This window comes from Polyodon spathula, chromosome 3, assembly GCF_017654505.1.
Source record: "Polyodon spathula isolate WHYD16114869_AA chromosome 3, ASM1765450v1, whole genome shotgun sequence".
NCBI lineage: Eukaryota > Metazoa > Chordata > Actinopteri > Acipenseriformes > Polyodontidae > Polyodon > Polyodon spathula.
This window is the reverse complement of record NC_054536.1, coordinates 83,764,737-83,778,766: the sequence shown is the minus strand read 5'-3', so window position 1 is coordinate 83,778,766 and position 14,030 is coordinate 83,764,737.

Below are 14,030 nucleotides of genomic sequence, written 5' to 3'. Positions count from 1 at the left end.
TTTTCACCAAAGACATATTAAGATATGCAAAACAGTTACCACAGTCTGCATGTACAGTTTCTTTGGGAAATATCTTTAAATGATCATCAGCTGAAATATACTTAGCTTTTTTTGTCATCCATTTCTACCATTTTACCTCCAATGCTGAAAACTAGATTTTAGCAACCTAATCAAAACAATGCAGCACCAACTTTGTCCAACCCCCTACTGCACAGTACAGGTCACATAAAAGCAGTAAAGACGCACTGATAGGCTGATTAAAACTTTGTTGTCATTTTCCCTCTCCGTACTTGTTTGTATGCATTGGCCCCAAAAAGTGGTGAATTTAGTGGTGACCCCTCAATTTCACGATTTCCGTGAAATCGCGATTTAGGTAGACCCCTACCAATAACGTCTCTGACTGCTGCTTTATCCTCCAAGGGCAAGGGTCATTACAATACACATCATTTATTGACACTCAGTACGTTTACATGGCACAAATATTCAGAATATTATACTAGAATATTCCGAGTGCTCTGTATGCATGCAGACGGATTATTATTCGTTTCATATCCTGAGTTTACATGGTAAACAGAATATTCCTTTTATGTCATTAACGCACCTGTACCTTGCTTCCCACTTTCTTTTTGTTTTTTCAGCTATGGAATCTGATCTTTTGAGATTGTGTAGATGCTTGTGGGTCTTAACTCAGTGCAATGTGTTCACACAGACATGAACTTTTATGTCTTTATTAATATAACAAGGAGACAGATTGTTTAGTCAAGCACATCGTCAACAGAGCCTACGGTAAACAAATGTACAGTAGAATAATAACCATGGAAAACAGATAAATATATACTACTCTAAGAAACAGAGAGTCATCAACTTCTGGCAACTGGTAAGCACTGGCAAAAACAGCTAGAAGCACCTTGCTCATTGCTTAAGAAAAGGCAATCAGACCTACAGTCAAAAAGTCACTGGCCAAGTCATTGTGTCATGCTGTAGATCCCCCTGCTACTGGAATACCACTCCTTCAACAGGGTTCATGAGAATGAGGAAATAACTTTTCCTGCAATTAAGGAATACAGGAGAGTACACAGTTAGCATATTACAGAATACAATATTGCAATAGATTGTTGATCTCAAATTACTTCCAGTCGACTATTATGGACCACATAGGTCTGTACTCTACCTACCTTAATTGCTCTTTTCCTTTTACAAATGTTCCGTTCAATAGCAAGTTACTTTATCTGAAACCTGTAAGGCTGCAGCTAGGCAGTCCTCCAGTAATATAAATTGAAGCTATTGCAGTAGAGCTGATTGTAGCTGTAATATTGGGTGTGGTTCATTTGTCAGAAGTTGTCTCTCTTTGGTATCCTGCAATTCTTCAATCAAGTGTATACGCCACTGAAGATGTTTTTCTGGGAAATGGGGCAGTGTCACCTTTTGGAGCACCTGATGCTTTCAAGTGGATTAAATGGACTGTGCCATGGACTAGCCACAGAACATCACAGAACTGCCATCCCGTTATTATTATAACAAGGGTACTCAATGAACTACGGTGGGACAACCCTACCACACAATGCCATTGCAGTTGTGACCAGTACAAATGTTGAGTCACAAGTGACTCTAAAACCCCTTCTCTCTTGTACAAGGTGCTTGCGTCTTTTGAGTGGAAGGCTTATGCTACAGAGGTATATGGCCCTTCGATAGAACTAACTTCATTTCTTTGGGGATCCCTTACTGATGATGGAAATTAAAAAGAGGCATGGAAACCCCTTGTGGAAGGGTGGTGGGTAATTCACTGACACAGGAGACAGACAGGTGGATTTGGCAACACTGCACAGGTGCCCAGTTTTATTTTTCGGGGTGCTATTTTTAAGTTTATCCCGCAGATGGCGCTGTGGGTCCATGGTCTGATTTACCAACGATGGTAAACAGAACCACGGGCATACAAAGCGATGGTATACAATACCGGCACCCTTGCAGGTGCTCAAAGAAATAATAATGAAAACAGAAGGCAAAAATAACAAAAGGAAAAATAACACAATAATAAAACTACAAACAAAAGGTGCTGCACTCTGCAGCAATATCCCGGTCGCCGCTGCCCGTGCGACCCGGATCTCCGTCCTACGCTGCCGGCTACCTAGCCTGCTCCGCTAGACTTTTAAGGGGTCTGCCCAAGGGTTCCCCACCCTCACTGTCTCGCTGTGACACGTTCGTTTCTTTTTCTCTCCCGGCTGGTTCTCGGTCCGGGACCAGCAATTCCGCACTCTCAGCACGTCTATAAGGGCAGACCTGAGGAAACAGCAGAGCGTTATTTTATAGGACCAACAATCTCCCAAGACTCGCCTCTCAGCCATTCAGAGAGGGGGAAAGTCCACACACCCACTTTCCCACCTCCTCGTGTCACTGCCATGATTCACAGGCGGTTGTTGGACGACTGCCGCCCTCTTCCTGCAGCCCTGTGAACACGCCAGCAGAGTCAGCACAGATCTCTCCCTGCTACACCCCTTTACATGAAAAATAGTGAATTCTGGCCATCTCAGATATTTTGGATGGAAGGGATACCTAATAAAATAGCATAGAAATGGATATGCATGAGCATAATAGTTATCAGTCCAGAATCATTGTTTCATGTGGAAGACTCTCTCTGTAGAGAGGGAAAGACAGGCAGTGTTGAACTGGGTGGCCACAAACAGAACTAAAGACATGCCCAGCCTGCACACACAGCATGAAACATTGCAAAATCATGTTTGAATGCAATTATGTACAAGGTTTATTTTCTCATTTGAATGTTGAACCAAGCAATGTAAAAAGGATTGAATGTATGGGATGTAATGCAGTTCGTCCAGTTAAGTGAGCTCATCTGGGTAAATTGAATGAAAAGATGGAAGTCCTACTGGTCAGGTTCAAGTTTTAATAAGGTATCAGGCATTTGAAACTGTCACCCACACTTGCAATGCTCAGAAATTGATAAAGGGACCAGTGGTTGCTTTTACAGATCCACTGAGAGCAGAGCTGGAAAAATATTTTCAATCCTGTTTGAAGCAATCTGATCTCTGGTATGCAAACTGGTCATTGTGATTAAAGACCATTGTTACAAGTAAACCGTTAAGGGCAATAATATAATATTGTAAAACCTTGTACTGTGTTTAAAAGTTGTTAAACAAGCAGGAATATTATTGCAGAAATATATATTAGCCTAAATGAAAACGATTCAGTAAAATTGAAAGACACTGACCTAATTCAACAACCCTAGTAGAGCCCCTTGGAATCTGCATAAGGTGAATGTCTTGTCAAAAGAAGTAGCCTAACCTCAACAAAGGCCTCCTGCTTGAAAAGTCTTATCTATAAAAGTACCAGGAGCTTCTTGGTACAAGAAAAACATTTTAGCAAGCAAGGCGGCACTAGTTGACAAGACAGGTTCTTTAAACCAGGAACACCTAGTCGTTATAAACTTCATCTTAACAAAGTAATGGAAACCCATGGTATCAGAGGTATATGTTAAAAGTTAGAAAAATCACACAGTTAGAAAAATAGAGAAAAGCTTGGCACTCCATATTAATCAGTTTTAAGGAATAGCCTGACATAATAATATATTAATTTTAGAGATAAGGGCTGTCTAAAAAATAGATGTGTTTTTTTCGCGCAAAGCAGGGAAAAGGCTTATAAATATTTGGGCAAAACTGCAGTTTATTCATCAGTTGAGTTTGGTAACACAAACCTAACTGATCCATCCCCTGAAGACATTTCTTGTGAAGCTGACTCCTGGTGTTGTATTCAAAGCCTATTAGTTTGGGTAAGCATATTTTTTGCATTTGTATCTCACCTATATTGTAGCAGGCTGTAAGGATAGGATTATTATATTTAGCTTTAGAAAGGTTGCTATGTTATATGCTTTAGGTTAGTTTTGGGTGCTGTTAGCTAGTACATATTGTAATCATATTGATTTACAGTATTGATGTTGCAGTGTTTTTTTTTTTCTTCTCTGTGTCTTAAGCAGCTGCTGACCCTCATACACTACACTGTAGAGGTCTTCACAGGTCTAAATGAATCAACCCGACCCGACCACAAACCCACAATTATTTACCCAACCCGGTCCGAAAAAACAATGGAACGCGCTTCCTTTCTCCAGCTTAGTATATGCACTGACTAGATACAGTATTAAAGCATTGTTTTTATCCAGTCAACCTGGAAATCTGGCTGAACTACAGACAGTGTTTATTCCATCATGAACCTACACAGAGGACTGTCAAATTAAACATATAATATGTTTGTGTAAAAGATACAAAGATAAATACATTCTGAAAATCAAATGAACTGAAGTACGATCTTGTAAATGCGTGATTTTATTACAAACTTAGAGCAAATGGAATTAAGATGTAAAATTTGTGTTTTGCAGGGTTGTGGTTTCTCCTGCCAATCATTACTTAATGATTAGTACTTGAAGGGTATATGATAATAATAATAATAATAAATAATAATAATAATAATAATAATAATAATAATATAATAATAATAATAATAATAATAATAAACCTTATTTTGTATAGCACCCTTAAAAGCAGTCATCTCAGAGCACTTCACAATTAATAATACAGCAATAAATAAACAGATTATGCATAAAAAAACACAAGAAATTAAACCAATCATACAAATCATAAAAACACCTTTCTAAAAAGTAAGTCTTTAAATTAACTTTAAAAACACTCAAAGAAGCTGATTCCCTGATCTCTAGTGGAATAGAGTTCCATAATTTGGGGGCATAGCAACAGAAGGGCCTGTCGCTCAAAAAGATAACAGATCTGACAGATAAGTCGGAGCTAGCCCATGAAGAGCCTTATATGTTAGCATTAAAATTTTTAAATCAATTCTAAACCTGACAGGCAGCCAGTGCAAGGCCTCCAAGACAGGAGTGATGTGATCTCTAGAGCGGGACAGAGACAAAATTCTGGCTGCAGAATTTTGAACAAATTGAATTTTAGTGAGGATGCTATTAGACACTCCAGTGAGCAGGGCATTACAGTAATCGATCCTGGAGAAAACGAAAGCATGAACCAGTTTTTCAGCTGCAGGTAGAGAAAGCATGGGACGCAGTCTGGCAATATTTCTAAGGTGAAAAAAGGAAACCTTGACAGTATTCAGCACAGGTGATTCAAAAGTTAACCCAGGATCAAAAATCACACCATACATTTTTCATCTTAGATTTGAACTCAAGCATGGTTCCGTCAACAGACAGATTTAAAGTACTGGTTTTACTTGGCTGACAGGGAGTACCTAACAGCATTACTTCAGTCTTGTCACAGTTAAGGTGTAAAAAATGTTGAAAAATCCAATTTTTTTATATCAGAGTGTGACAAAATGCCCACCCCTGTGTGTATTTTCTGTTATATGTTGTGTGTGGTGTGTTAAATTTTGGTGTATAGGCATTGGTACATGGGATATAAACGGGTCTGTGTTTCACGTGTGTTTAAAATGTATAATTGTATTTAGGCACAGGATTGTACATCACTTCACTTGCATTTAAATAATTTAATATGTGAGCACGAGGTTGCACCTAATTAATTCACTTGCTGGGATTCAAGTGGATAATTAATTGGTAATTGAATCCCAGCACAACAGTATATATAGATGCATGTTTTACTCACTCGGGGTTGTGGGGTGTTCAATGAGTAGGGAACGGGAGAGAGAGGAGGAGAAAGAGTAAGAGTTTAAAATTAATTGCTATTGCGTGCTGCTGGGACCAACACGATACTTGTTTGTTTAAACTCACCGTGTGTGTTAGTGTGTCGATCTGCTCACCGTGTTTGTTTGGTATAGTCCGTTTTGTTTGTCTATTTATTTTGGCGTAAAGTGTCTTGTCCTGCCTTTTGTCTGTTTAAACCTTTTATTTGCAATAAACCGGCGCAAGCAAGCGTCTTCATCATTTCACCTCATCTGTCCTGTATTTGTGTATTCATTTCCTGGTTCTGACATCTCCACTCAGCCGTCTTTGTGACACAGAGATACAGGCAGTTAGGGGCAGAGGCAGCAACATTGATATCAGGTTTAGAATTAATATAGATTTCAGTATCGTCTGCGCAAAAATGATAATGTATGCCATGAGACCATAAAATGTGGTCGAGGGGAAACATATAAATACTAAATAACAGGGGGCTGAGGATAGAGCCTTACGGGACACCAGAAATTACCGGCCCAACCTCAGAACTAAACCCACCCAGGGAGATAAATTGTTAACGTCCTGTTAGATATGATCTAAACCAATTAAGAGCAGAGCCAGAGATGCCAACTAAATTCTCTAATCTGTCAAGTAGGATCTTGTGATTTACAGTATCAAATGCTGCACTAAGATCCAAGAGGATTAAAATTGATAAAGCACCTGAGTCAGTAGCCATTAACAGATCATTAGTGACTTTGACCAGGGCAGTCTCAATGCTACAAAGATGCCGGAAGCCAGACTGAAAGGGTTCAAAAAGATTGTTAGCAGTGAGATGCCAGTTTAACTGTCTAGTGACAGCTCATTCTAGAAGCTTAGCTAGAAAGGGCAAATTTGAAATGGGGCGAAAATTATTAAGATTATCCAAGGCCATATGAGGTTTTTTAGGCACAGACGTAACTGCAGCAGTTTTAAAAGCAACCGGAACCACACCAGAACTCAGGGACTCATTTTTAATAATTAACACCAAGGGGCAGAGCAGTTCAATACAAGACGGAAAAAGAACAGAGGGGATTGTATCCAAAGGCAAGAGGTGGCTTTCATACGAGGGGTCAGGTCTGTAAGAGAATTAAGAGTGAGAGGTGTTGTTGGGGTCTGGTTAACAGCGTAAGCAAAACATACTTCCAGTGAGCATAATATGCACAGCTGTATATAGTATAATATATTTATTTTTATATTTGAAAAAAAGAACGCTTATATAAAATAGTGCAAACACCCTTTATATATGTAAAATCAATTAACATTTAATAGATGAAAACAAGAACACACAAAACTATCAGTACCAATTTAAATGCTCCTTGGTCCATAACAATTTTTGATCCCCAATATTTTTACCCCAATTTAATTTGAGTTCCATTGGTATTCAGACTCTAACACAGACTGATCAGAACACATTCTATTTAGAAGTGTTTTATTATTTTGCTGAATGCAGCAGAAAAATGTATGAAAATTTATTATAAGCAGAGGCAATGAGAAAAAGGAGGAAAATGCATTAAGATGTATTCATTTCTGTCGAACCCCAAGACCAGATTGTAAAGCCAAGAAGATAAAAGAAGTCTACTGCACTGATGCTGTTTTACTGGCATTGATATATATATTTTTTTTTACTTCTGGTAATTGCTCTGCAGAACAAAGCTCTTTGTTTAAGAGCAGCTCAGGGATACAATAATTACTGTTTGAAACAACAGATGTTCTAAACCATTCAAATGGCTGCTACTCTCTGTACATTAAATATTAAATATTTTATGATCAGCAGTTAAAAAAAAAAAAAAAAAAAAAAAACTAAAACATCCTAGCAGAAAATACCAAAATAATAAGGTAAAGATGAACATATGATTCTGTTTCAATAGTTTTTTTTTCAAGTTGTAAATCTGAAAAAAGCAACAGTATTTTATAGTCATACAAAGATACATCTAACAATGGGAGCAAGAGTGAGAAATAATGGGAGTGTATACCAGGCTGGGAAAGCCTTTCTCCCTGGTGCATCAGAATCTCTCTTGCATATATCTTGTCTGCTGGCATGTGCAGGCTAAATCACCCAGCATTTATTTTGTACATTTGCACAATATATGTTTCTGTTTACAGAAATCATAGACAATATGACAATGTGCAAATTCTGAGTGCAGTCCCTTACGCTGACATTACCAAAGCTGTGCGCTGCTGTTTTGTTGTTGTTTTTGTGTGAGAGACAGAGATGGCACTACCAGCTGGAGCACCTGCACTACCACAGCACTTCAACCTGTCCCGGCAGTAATTTGTGTCCTAAACACCACAAAATTGTCATCTCACCTAGATAGACATTGGTACCTGGAAATGAACAAGAAACCAAAAATGTATGAACCCTCATATTGAAACAATGTTAATGAGACATGCAAAAATATTTTTAACCAGCCCGGAAGTCTTCTGTCTACTAAGCACAACCAGCCACGAGGAATCTAATTCCAGACCAAGCTTTGCATTATCTGTAGTCATAAAGGAAACTGCATGTCTTACTGGAATGATAAACCAGGAGCCATTATGCCACGATAACCCCATGCCAATTGTTACTTTACCAACTCAAGACGGTAATTCTGAGAATGGGTCATTTAACTAACTCTGAAATAAACATAATATTTGCAGATCAAAGATTTATAGTATGCTAGTTTGCAATATAATATTGATTCACTTCAACCATTTTAAAAAGTTTTAACCATGCAAGCACTGTAATACTCAGGGTGAGTATGACTAGTGTGTTTAACAGTTGAACTCAGAGTTTAACTTTCTTTACATTAAGACCTGCATCTGCTTAGCAACGTAGAGTAAACTGTATACTGTAAATTAAAATTTAAAAAGGCAAAACTATTTGAGTTGTGTGTTGTTTAAAAACAGTGTTATATGTACTGGGTTTCATGCTTTGTTATTGTTCAAAATGTAAAAGCTTAGTGTGGCATACAGATGGAGAGAAAAGGAAAGACAAATGAGTTGCATGTGTTGCATCCAGATTATTATCACTCAACACTTTGTCCTAAAGAGCGCCCTTAGATACTTACATGCATCCCCAGTGAGGGACTAAAAATAATGTTATGGCTTGAGTTTTTTTTTTTTTTTTTTTTTTAAACAATTTGCTAATTCAAAAAAAAAAAAAAAAAAAAAAAGATTGGCTTTTATTGCAATTTTTACTATCCCTCAGTAGTTCCCATAAAGTTATTTGAGTTTGGCTGTAAGAAATGTACACTGGCTCATTAAGCAAAGTGGAGGGGAAAATACACATAAAACTGTTATATTGAGATCACAAAATAAATGATCTAAGAATCTGGACATTTCAAACCACTATGTCGAGATTGCAACATAAATAATCTCAGGATCTTGATATTACACATTTTTAGTTTCGCATTTTGTGTGTGTTGGGTGTATATTATATGATATATAAGTATACATCCATAGTATAACATGTCCCCAATATATATAATAAGCAACAGCAAAGTGATCATTAAAAGTTAAAAAAGATACTTTGCTGTTTTTTTTTGCTTGCTGGTATCTTATACATGTCCCCCTTTCAACCACTGTAGAATAAGCACAGCAAAGTGATCATTAAAGTTTAAAAGATACTGTTGCTGTTTTTTTCTGCTGGTATCTTAATCTATGAAGTCTTTCAAAAGGGAGAACCATGGTAAAGGTCATCTTTCTTAAATTATTAAAGTGGTAACAGTACTCCAAAGAGTATAGTCAAAAGCTTTAATAACACTGTGTAACAAAAAAAAATTTAAATTGTAAATAAAGTATAATTGTAAATCTCGAAAAACTACTCACTTCTAAATCTTTTGTAGTCAACTTTGTATTACTTTAGTATAAATACATGTAAATTTGGATTCATATGTTGTTTTTTTCTGACTTTATGTGAACAAAAAGACACACATTTGCCCATTTTCCCATTGGAAATAGTGATATTTTGAAATATCACTGTCCTGGTCGCAAAAGCAAAGTTTGTGGGGAATAATAGCCATTTTCTATACTTTTGAGGCATAAGCAATTAGGAAATAACACTTACTACCCAGGAACAAAAATTGTGTTACACAGTGTAATGAGTATCAGTCAGAGTAAAAAAATAAATATTTGGTATGTGGTGACTGAATTGTGATAAAAAAAAAAAATTCTTATCAATATCCATGGGTATCTGCTATATACAGCTATGGTCAAAAGCTTTGCATCACCTTATAGAATTAACACATTTTGCTTCATAAAGTCAAATGAAATCTGCTGAATAAGGTTATGTTAACATATTGAATTACATACCCCTTTGTAGTTTTCCAATTATGTTACATATTTAATTGAAAACATCAAAAGGTTAATGATAAACAGATTTTTTTTTTTTTAAATGTGACACATTAAAAAATCTAACATCTAAATACTGTACAACTGTTCTGGCTTCTGGTAGACTTCTGCAATATCATATAGTAGTTTTCTTTGATTTATATGATGTTAAAAAAAAGATCTAAATTATGTTCATATATATATTTTTTTTGATTATGTCTCAATCCTAAAATTGAAGGTGATTCAAAACATTTGGCCTTAGCTGTACATTACAGTTGTCATTATACTTTATATAAATTTCAACACATATTGGTTCACTAGAGTTTGGTGGTTTGATATGGGAAGGGTGTACTACGACATAGTAACTACACAAAAATTATTCAGAAGCTATATTAGCTGCTTCATTCCCAGTGGATTCCATATACTGAAGATTTAAGAATTCCATTAGCATGTTATCTTAAACCTCACTTAAAGCTACACTGGTCTCCTGTGGTCCCCTTTGGTGAGGTGCATTGATCTGAAGTTTGGAGTGGGTTCATGCCTGTATAAGAATAAAAACAGGGATGTCTTCGAAAGTGAAGACACCCCTTCTCCTGCCAATTGACTGAAATAATTACTTCATCATTCAATTCAACCTGCAGTCAGTTTATTTGGTTCATTTTGAGGTTGTGTTTGACTGGGGGTTGTATGTTATTATGCTGCAATATTGATCATGTACAGTATGTTACTGCTGCTATTTTTTTTGACCAGGATATATCTGAAAGCAAGACACTTAAATAAACAGACAGTACTTGGATGCTAAAATGTGTGTTTGTTCAGTTTAAAATCAATTACTGGGGGCAACCCAGCTGTCTGAGGTTTATAAATTTCTCCCAAACGAGCTCAAGATCACAATAAAACACACAACACTGTTATATCCTTCATGAATGTTACGATACAATACAAAATACGATACTAAAGTAGGAAAGAAGGTTAATATCAAAATAGATCCGTGCATTAATATCAGTAGCAAAATCTCAATCACATGTGAAAGCAATATATTAGTCTTAAGTTAGTAAATATACTAATATGAATATGCAAGCAGAATAAATTAAGTATGTGAATAAATGAATACAAATTCAGTGAATTCTAATTAAAAGGATATTTCAAAATCATAATTAATTCTTTATCAATCAGTTGTGAAAAAATATATGATTTAATTAGAACCACAGCACCAAAAATATTTTAAGGAAAATACAATTCAGCACCCCTTATTCAAGTTCATAGATCGCCTCATTCTCAATCAGTTGTTCTAGCTGTTAGCTGTAATTCACTTTAATGGAAGATTAAAACTGGCTTTTTTTTTTATAAGAAAACAAAATATAATGCACACACTTTTTACATTACAGCACTATCAACCTTTATGTAAATATGCACTTATTTAATCCCCCAAGTGTAGTTTCTGTAAATATATTGTTGTGTTTAATTGGGAATGCTCAGTTTGTTTTGCAGAGTTGATGCAGTGCTGACAACATGTGACAACTTGTAGAGTGGTGTCCCCATTCTAGGCTTTGTTTAACAAAACATACATTAATAACAATTCGGTCCATTAATTGAGCCATTAATCATGAGTTCTCCTCTTTAATGATGATCCCAGGTAGGGAAGCAGCTCTTTGTATTTTTTGAAGTTTGAGTCCTCTTCAAGTATATTAATTAGTGGGTGTTTTCTAGATGTTATCTGTTAAGTTGTTACACGCTGCCTTCCATTTTCTCTGACATATTAGGTGCATATTAGTAGGGTGTGTGGTCCAGTGGTTAAAAGGCTTGTAACCAGGAGGTCCCCGGTTCAAATCCCAACTCACTCATTGTGTGACCCTGAGCAAGTCACTTAACCTCCTTGTGCTCCATCTTTCGGGTGAGACGTTGCTGTAAGTGACTGCAGCTGATGCACAGTTCATACACCCTAGTCTCTGTAAGTTGTTGGATAAAGTTGTCTGCTAAATAAACTAATAATAATAATAATAATAATAATGTGGCTATAGACCTTATCTCTTCGGTTGTCATTGAGACTAGGCAAGCTGATTCTGTTATGTTGCTACAATATGTTGTGACACAAATTTAACAATATACCCACACTCTACTGCAGTGCAGAAATTACAATATATTACAATTTGTATTTTGTTATATTTAGAGCACCAGGAAATTAATAAATAACTCAATTTCAGTTATTGTTCAGTTCATGTTTAAATTCAGACTCAATTGAGCCAGTCACCACTTATGCCACTAAAACAGTTTTTAATACCTATCCTGGGGACAGAAGCTAGTTATTATTACGTGTTTTATTCAGAGTAGTAGACATATAGTAAAAGGTAATACAACTTCACACAAAGTTATAAACATTTAGTGAACATTAAGATCTGGGGTAAAAAGCAAAAAAAAAAAAAAAAAAAAAGCAATGTTATGTATGAAGGAAGTATACATAACATTTTTATCAATTTTCTGGGGAGCTCAAATTCAGGTGCTAAAAACCATCCCAAACTGCTTCTTGCTTTGTCATCTGAAATTCATTTTATATTTAAGAAATTGCCAGAAGATCTACATATTACTATATTTGTGAGGTGTTTACACGTACCAAGGCACATTTCTGAAAGAAAAAAAAAACAAACCGTGGCTTAAAATAGTATTTTAATCTAGCTGTGAGAACATTTGCAGGTGTAGGTTTTTCAATGCCCATTAATATTTGAAGCACATTCTGTCATTTAAAATAAATGAGGATTTTCAGATGCATTTTGAATACATCCCCTGATCCACTTAAAGTATTTTCCATCAACCAATAACTAAAAGCTTAGAGTGATGGAACACAGAAGTGCATTTAACACACACAACAAATATTGACCATAACAAAACACACCCCTTTTCCAATACATTAAAGTCAGTTCAAAAAGATGTTCAGGTTACAAGTAAATATAATGATTAATGCAACAATACATCATACAGATTATTTAAAATGTCTGCATTATAGTTTGATGAATACATCAAACAAACACATATTATGGAGTTATTAAAGTAAGGAGTTTTGGATTAGCAAATCACCAAATTGGAATATTACATGTAATGCTTTTATGAAAATAACTGAAGCAGATTTTTGACATCGACAACCTCAAAAGAATTGTAATACATTTGGTTTAGTAACTTGTGGATCCCTAACTATAAAACACATGGATTCCTACTAAAATAAACCTAGGCATTTTGAGGAAAGGCTTCCAGTCAAAACAGTAACATTTAAAGATTATTTTGTGTGTGATTTTATACAGCTCTAGTTTTTGTTGCTAATGAACATAAAAGTTTTCTCAACAACATGAGTAATGCAGTTTGCAATTTGCAGGCTTCAACATCCCAGGGATGGCCTATGTCTTATCCTGGATATTTCCATAGCTTAAACAATAACTCGACATGCAGCTGTTCTTCAGTTCAGGTACTTCGTACACAATAGCTAACATGGTTTGTGAACTGTAAAAAAAAAAAAAAAAAACATCTAAGTCCAGTAACTGCAGGTTTGTGTTTTTGTGTAAGGTTTAGTATTTAAGCTACTGTTAGGTCCTAAAATGTATTAGCGAAAAAAGAAAAAAAAGTGTAGTTAAAAATACCTAGTAGTCTGTATGTGTTGATGCTGATGGTGCTGTTTGTTCAGTAACTTGTGTGCCGTGTGTTTAAAGTTTATTCAAAGCCTCCTTTGTTGTTATTGTGATATGCTGAAATAACGTTGCTGAAAGTAAGAAGAATGCATCGAGTTGTTTGATTTATTCAACTTGTCATTCAAACCGGAGACGAGTTGTTACTATGGTTACGGTATTGGTGCTGACAGCAAACACTATTCTAAAATGTTTTACTATTTGCTATACTAAATTGAAATAGATAGACTGAATGTACAGGTATAGTACAGCGAGTACAGACTACACTCAGAGAAACAGAGTTTGTTTTTCTTTCATCAAGCAGAAAAAAGGTAAACTACATGAATACTGTACTTGTATTTGTGTGTTTTCTGGAAGATTGATTTAGAACA